The 7,981-nt window shown below is 37.8% G+C and overlaps 1 long non-coding RNA gene across 1 annotated transcript; it reads right to left on the bottom strand.

The window, feature by feature from the left end:
• Positions 1 to 1,443: 1,443 nt before the first annotated feature.
• On the bottom strand, positions 1,444 to 7,085 carry LOC120298988. Its single transcript, XR_005554289.1, has 3 exons — positions 6,339 to 7,085; positions 3,664 to 3,965; positions 1,444 to 2,901 (listed from the first exon to the last, which is right to left on the bottom strand). It is a non-coding gene; the product is annotated as an uncharacterized LOC120298988 (long non-coding RNA).
• Positions 7,086 to 7,981: the final 896 nt, after the last annotated feature.

The raw sequence follows: 7,981 nt of genomic DNA, 5'->3' as shown, positions 1-7,981 counted from the left end.
TAATCCTTTGGCTTCACACATTCTAAAAACACTATGTAATTAAGGTATCTATAGAGCCAAAGGGGAAGCAACTTGTTAGACTGCTCAAAATTATGAACATGAAAATGTTTTGTAAAATGATAGACAAAATGCACATTGTATCCACCTGTCTATTTACCCACCATGCCTGTAAAAAGATCATTCTTCTGTATAAGGAAACAGGGTATGAAGAGACTGACTAGGTCACAGGGGTAGGCAACCTTGGCTCTTTTATGACTCGTGGACTTCAACTCCCAGAATTCTGGGAGTTGAAGTCCACAAGTCATAAAAGAGCCAAGGTTGCCTACCCTTGGACTAGGAGGTAAGTACAGCAGCAGCAATCAAATCACATCTCTAGTGTGCCTTTGAGACTTTAGCACAGCCTTCTGTAAAAACTGGTTCCTTCTAGATGCCTTGAATTATAACTCTCATGATTTGCAACCTGGGAATGGGCTTGTTAACTGAAGCTTATAGAAACTGTGGTCCAACATAGTTGGAGAGAACCAAGTTATAGAAATTGCTTTAGCATATCAAATGACAATGCACCAATCTTTAGAGATGCACAGCATTCCACATAGTATCCCAGCTCTGTGGCAGATCTTCTTGCTCCAGCTGAGTGGTGATCAGGGAGATAATTATCTCACTGTTGTTTATTCTGTGCTCTAATCAGAAACCTGCTGTTAATATAACAGAATGAACAACACACCAAGTAAGAATCCCAAGGGATTTCTTTGGTATCCAAACAGTTCAGAAAGCATAAAAAAGATCTAAGGAGCTGGAACTGAATCCCAAAACTGGTGAAGGTGAGGGACAACTCGGGCTTTGAAAATCATATGACATACCAGTCCTAAGCTTCCTAAATGACACCTCCATACATTACATTCATCCTCAGAGATGAATTTAGTCAATTCAGATGAATGGGTTTTTTATCTCAGTTTGTTCTGCTTCACTGGAAGCAAATTGTCTCATTCAGGCAAGCTTTAAGGAGGAAAAAAATGACACATTGAATTGTAGAAAGGGTGACCTTGAAAGAGGAGGAGAGGTGGGGGAATGAGAAAGAAGGACAGGTTTTAGATAAAAAGAAAAGGGAAATAGAAATAAGCATGCCCAGAAAATAGGAGATGTTCAACCAACATCCCCTCAAGCTTTAAGGGGGAAAAGGGACCTTGACTTGAGATACTGGGAATTTTATTACTGTCTATGTGTGGCTAAACAAGACATCGACATGCACTGGAAACATATTTTTTCCTGCCATGTCTTCATAATACGATCTTCAACTTACCTTCAGCTCATGAGTGAAACTAGCTTAAAATCTCCTTTTAATAAGTAAGATTACAGCCTCCTCCCCCTCCTTATTTTAACACAATGCACAGAAAACTTGAAGACTGTAACATTTATTAAGCTTTGCCATCCATTATTTTGCTGGAAGCCCACCAGTGTGGAAAGGTGAGAGATATATGACTCAGCCTACCTGCAAATAATCTTAGCTTTTCAGCTAAAGGTTTATTTCAAAATATTCATTTCAATTTTTATTGCTTCTTATTTGTCAAATACATCTACTGTTAACATGTGTTGGATTTTAACTCCCATTCTCACCAGTAGGTTGGCTGTTCTAGCTCAGTGTATCTGGAAGACATCGAGTTGGAGAAAGCTAGCCTAATATTATCCTCCTTCTAATGTCATATTTACAGCTAAAAATAGGGGAAAGAGTCAAGGATAAAAGTTACATATAAGGGAAGCAGAAAAAAAAAGAGAGAGGAGCAAAGGGGTGAAAGCAAAATGCTAGTGGTACTTAACAGCAAAAGCACTTAAGGAAATCAATCCTTCAGCAGATTGGCAGCTAGTGAAAAAATTCACATGTATCTAAATGAGCAGCTTTGCTCTTTATTCTCCTCAAATTGCTGCCTTTTCTTATTCTCCCAACCTCTTAGTTTGCAAGGGTTGTTCATCATTGCATGTTAATTTCATTCACTTTTGGTCAGAGAAATAATACTTCTGCTGTGAAAGCTCATTGCCAACTACCATAATTTAGTATGCACACTGCTCACTCCCTTGGTCAATACAAGGTTGCTGGGACCATTATAACATTAAAAACTGAGTAATGTTAAATGATGCTTTTCTGATTGCAAGAAAACATCTAAAAATCTCATCCTCATCACTTGATAAACAAAAAATGGCCTTGATATGATATGCATTCAGTTAAGCAATCCAAAGTTTCCTGATGCTGCTCATTTCAAACTGCAAATTATGTGTTTGGATATTCCCCATATTTTAAAAAATCTCTGTGCACAAAGATGACTGGAACGTTAGGGGAAAAGCCAATTAGAACCCTCTTGACATGCTATTTTAGCAGAGGCAATGTGTTTGACATGCAGTCATAAGATTATAATTCTTGTGAGAAAGTATTATAATTTTTGTGAGAAAGTATTGCCTCAGGATTTCTAAATTGGTATTTCAGATGCACATAATGCTTTCCTCTTTTCTTTGTTACTTATTCTGGAAACGTCACCTTTTCCCCTTCACCACCTCCACGCCATGCTATTGCCAGGACTTTTCTTTGGACATTTCCTAAATGATTATATTTATCTGTTGTTCTACAGTGCCCCATTAAGATTATGGTTCAATTTTCTGCCTGTAACATTATCTTGTTGTTATTTAATAGTACCTTATTAATTTTTAATCTGTGGCTTAGAAAAGCATCAACAGCTAAAAAAAATCAGATAAAACATATTATAGCAGACCTACAGCTTCATTCAATACAGGTAGAATATTGTCTTCTTGGCCAAATTAAATAATCCATCAACAGCATCTTCATCTTATGTGGATGGAGTTTTAGTTTTTTATTCCTTGTCCGTTCCAATCTTTAGCATGTCAACATCTCATCTGTATAAGAAGAAAATAATAGATATATCAGCAAAATGGTTACACCTCATGCCAAATGTTCTTAAGACCTAAATCAGTATACAGTGTTTTGGGAGTGACAACTACATTCAGTCTTGAAATTAGGTACTTGTGAACATATTCATAAGTATATGCAAGCAGTATATTAAAAAAATTAAATCAATTTAAATTAACAATACATTAAATGACAGTTCAGTTAAACTGGTTTAATATAAGGAATATATTTAATCCCCTTGCATTTAATAAATTTTCCCTTCTGTCACATTATATTTTATAACTCATTGGTAACCTTCAACAGCAATAGCATTTAAACCTCCAGTTGTTTAGCCCCAATGTATATGTTAAATATGTGGGCAAAAGAATGTCCTGAAGAATGCCACAGACAGTGAAAATGCAATAGGCAGTGAAACAGCGCAGAATCAGATAAAAATAAAACAATTTCACCAATAATTTCCATTATGGACAGTTAGGTATGTGCCAAAATTGAGTAATTTCACTGAATTCAAACAAATTATTTCCATTTTTCATAGGACAGTATCTGATTAAGATTTTGATTTAGGGAAAGCTGGACATCAGAGTAAAAAGTCCAGTGAAATTCATGTCAAGTGAATGTGGGATTCATTCTGCAGAACTCATTTCTTCCATTTGCTCAACTGATTATGAATACAAAGGTTCTGAGAAACATTTTGGGCCCTCCAATTTTAATTCTCAAAAGATAGCAAGCTTGCATAGGGCATAACTTACCCGTTATTCTTAATGGGACTCAGCCTCCAGCCCTCCACTGTAAGATAGTCTCTTCAACCATCCTTCCAATGGGTATTTCACTTAAAAATATTTCATGGTCTCCATCAAGAGTTGAGGTCAGTTTAAGGATGTCTTTATGTTTCATGCATAGCAGTGTCAGTAAATAGCACTTGCAAAACACACAGAGTTATCCATCTAGTAGGTTAATCTAGCACTTGCTCAGCAGAGGTCCCCAACCCCTATCTGCCATACATTTAACTGTACAGGCACTATTAATTTTTCTGACATTTGACTGTGAACATCTGCAAGGAAAGCAGAGATTAAAGGATTTTGTAGAGAGAACAGTCTTTGCCTCCTTGATAAATAATACTTTGGAGATCACTAGCTGATTAAATTAATCACTATCTAGCATGAATCCACAATACTAGAATAACAATTTAATATCTATATTTTAAGAACCTGGAAGACATCAATTCTTAACCTTGCATATTGTTCAATTTCCCCAGAGAGAACCTTAGATCAAATTGTGCTTAGAAATGTGGAGAAAGGATCACAAAGAAGTCTGATTCATTCTCCTATTTATAAAAGAATTTCTGAAGACACTAAAGCAATCCTTAATATTACAAGGCTCATTGAGGAAATTGTAAATCCTCAGCAGAATGCCCCCCAAGGAATTGTTATATTTATTATGCATTAGTCAGGATCATGACATGAAACACTAGTAAAAACAGCAATGAGATGAGCTTTCTAAAAGGCTTGGAGAAACAAAATCTGGAACTAGGAAAACCTAAGAAATGCTTTTATTTTTACAGTCTCTGGGATTCTCTCAGCCAGGCTGATGCCTCCTCCTTATTACTCACTGGAATTCTATAGCTAGAATTTTAACGGTATGCATTAGCTGGATTTTTTGTAGGAAGATGATGAAACTTCAAGCAAGCTACATAGCAGGTAATTCTCCATCACAATTGTATTTTTGACAAGCATAGGTACACAAAATAGATCTTGACAAAGGAAAAGGTTGGATATGGTCAGAGCAAATGATAAATTAGGTATGAGAAACATTGGGACATCTGATATAAATGGTAGAATACAAAGCTTCCTTCTATCTATTGTATATGAGGTCCCTTCCATGGACAAGAGCTGTGCTTAATCTAAATCGGGGGTCTTCAAACTTGGCCCTTTTATGACTTGTGGACTTCAACTCCCAGAATTCTTCAGCCAGGCATGCTGGCTGAGAAATTCTGGGAGTTGAAGTCCACAAGTCATAAAAGGGCCAAGTTTGAACACCCCTGTGCTAAATCAAAATTGTATTCTGTATCCCTACACAATGCAGGAGGCTTGTAAAGTGTTTTTGCAAGTTGAAATGATTAACTTCAAGTTCAATTGCAGAATGAGTCATTTTCTATTGGCAGAAACTCTTAGCTCTTTCTGCTTCCCATCTCCTCAGGGTTCATTTCCTGAAAGTCAAGGGGTCATTGTGTCTTGCCCTACCATTCTATTTTGCTGCTCCCCTACACAGTGATCAATTTTGTTTTTGTTGCTTTTTTCCTTTGACACAAAACAAACATGATGATGCAACATTGATGATGCAGGAGTGAGAGATTAGCTAGAGCACCAAATCTGATATTCTCCTATTGGCCAGTGGAAAGTTCAGCCAGTATGTCCAGAAAAAATAATTCAGCAACCTGGTATGGACTCTTTCAGGATGGTACTGTAATACTGCGTATGATTTGCAAGTTTTGAAGAGATGAACATTGCAACCATGTGGTATTTCCTCATGAATCAATAAAATGAAATTTATGCCCTAGCAAGTATGAGGGCCAACACCATTAACTTTGCTTAATGAAGTCTTGAATAAACATTTATGTTATGATTTAACCATAACAAGATGACTCAGCATATGGACTGGAACTCGGTAAAATAGGATAAGCATTTGCAATCTATCTCTATAAATGATTACATTTTAGTTCATTGACAGCATCCATTAGAGTGAGCTATGGCGATATCTAAATCCTTAATTGACTCCACTATATACTAAAACTGGATGATAGTTTTCCATCAAATATTAAAATAAGCACAGTAATTTACAGGTTGAATCCACTAAATTACAAGGTAGTGACAACATTTGAAGAACCCTGGGGACTGCATCCAAAGGCAGCCTATGGCCCTGGGACTTAATTTGTGCACTTCTGATATGGATGGTTAGCGATAGCAAGAAGGCTGTCTGCTAATACAGTGTTATTCACATGACTGGAGAGCATAAGCAAACAAAATCTGCTTCCTGTTCAAAGGAACTGACTGTAGGAAATATCGATGTAAAAAATAGGGAGTGAAGAGCCCAAGAGAGCAAGTAATGGCTATAAGCCACCGTAGATAAAACTTGAATGGGGTTGGAGGTAAGCCTTCGTCTCACCAATGCAAACTTTACAGGTGAGTTAAAAATGGAAAATCTAGTTTTGGCATCATTTGTGAAATAATGTTTATCCTTAACCTCCTCTGTATCTAATCTGCATGGAAATCATTTGCCCAGCATACTAAAGCCAAAAAGCTCCGTTTGGCTGAATAGCCTGCTCTGAAACAGCCTTTTAAATAACCCATCTCCTCTATGCTGACTGAGAATTGTGGGAATCAAAATCCAAATATACCTGGAGGGAACCAAGTTGATGAATACTGACCTAGAAGTAGTTGATCAACAGTCTTGTTTGGTAGAGTTTTATTCCTCCCTGGAAAGCAAACTGAGGGTGCTTTTGAAGCCTGCCTTTGGAAGCCAGGCAAGCGTCTGGTGATAATAAGGAATACCTTTCAGCACCTGAGCCGGCAAAAACCTTTATGACACTGGTCCAGCTTTTCACAATCCACTCCAGAGGACCTGGGATTACAATTCCCATAATTCAGAATTTTCAACTAGGTCAAGTAAGATCCCTAAAACATATGGTAGGAATGGAAACAGCAGAACCTCAGTTACTTCAAAATACAGTGGCTGAAAATCTGATTGGATATGTAGGTGGGAGCATATTATCTGCATGCCACATCAGCTATATAATTTGCTTTTCAGATGGATTTCATCTCATTTCAGGATGCTAAGTTTGGCATTATAGCATCAGAACATGGAAGTTATATTTCCCTATTTGAACTTGCCAAACAGCTCTAAAGCAGGATCCCCACTAGTGACTTATAGTATTTCCTAGAGTCATCTAACCATCCTTGTGCTGACAGAACAGTAATGAGAGACTTTTTACCCACTTTCTGGGTAAGAGAGAAAAGATTAATAGGGAAGTCACCTGAGTCCCTGCTTCATAGTACTTTGCTATTGGAGATACAATAGATATGAAGCCTCCTCAATGAATTCCATCAGATGGTGTTTGCTGAGGCAGATAACATGATTTCATCACTAGAGATTTATAACACCTATCATTATTAACTATCACTGTGGCAATATAAAGTACCATTATCCTGGCAGTGGGTGAACAGAAGACTTGACTGATTTAAATTTGGATCATTTTGGATAGGATAGCGACAAATGATAACATTTGTTCTTTGCCATTCCCCCAAGACATTGGCTTTATCTCATTCCCAGCCCATGACTGAGGCAGCTTATGCCATCCTTAGTTGTACCAACATTTTCTTCCTTAGGTCAATAGCACCCAAGAGCAGTTGCAAGATGTGTACAATCTGTTACACTTTGCTACTCCTTAGTCTTGGAGCAGATCACTGCTTCCTGGGCATTTTAGACTGATGTGCGCAGGCCCCCTTCCTCTGGGTTCTGGATTGTTTTGTGGACTACCATTCTGCTGTTGTCTCCCTAACATGCTAGATGCAGTAGTGCTGTGCTGGTGAGAGAAATCCAAAAGTACAGTGTGAGAGGTCAGAAGTCTGATCTTTTATCGGTTGCTTAGTTTTATTCAACACAGGTTTTGATGGGTTTTAGGAAAAGGAGTCTAGAAATTATATAGAGAGGCAAGGAGATCCATGGAATATGGCCATGATGGTGCAGTGGAAGCTCTACCTGAGTTTTTTGTGGCGGTCACGTGCCATAATTTCACACTATAATGGCCACAACTTGATTTTTTTTTACCATGTCCTTGGACACCCCAGTATGAGTATATGAAGTGCTGCAACGAGCCATGTTCTTTTCCAAGATGTTTTTCCCAGCCGTTGACATACAAAAGAGAGAGGAGAGCAGTTACGGCAGAATCCACCAATTGTTTCCCTTATCATGTCCCAAAAGTCAGCACCACCCAAGTGGTGAGTCAAAACTGAAGCAATGTTGGCAAGAAAGAAGTCAGACAGGATCAGATTTAATGCTGGTAGAGCTTTA

Source organism: Crotalus tigris, unplaced genomic scaffold (assembly GCF_016545835.1).
Source record: "Crotalus tigris isolate CLP2741 ecotype Arizona unplaced genomic scaffold, ASM1654583v1 scf7180000024167.7108832, whole genome shotgun sequence".
Lineage (NCBI taxonomy): Eukaryota > Metazoa > Chordata > Lepidosauria > Squamata > Viperidae > Crotalus > Crotalus tigris.
This window is presented reverse-complemented; position numbering and strand designations above follow the sequence as displayed.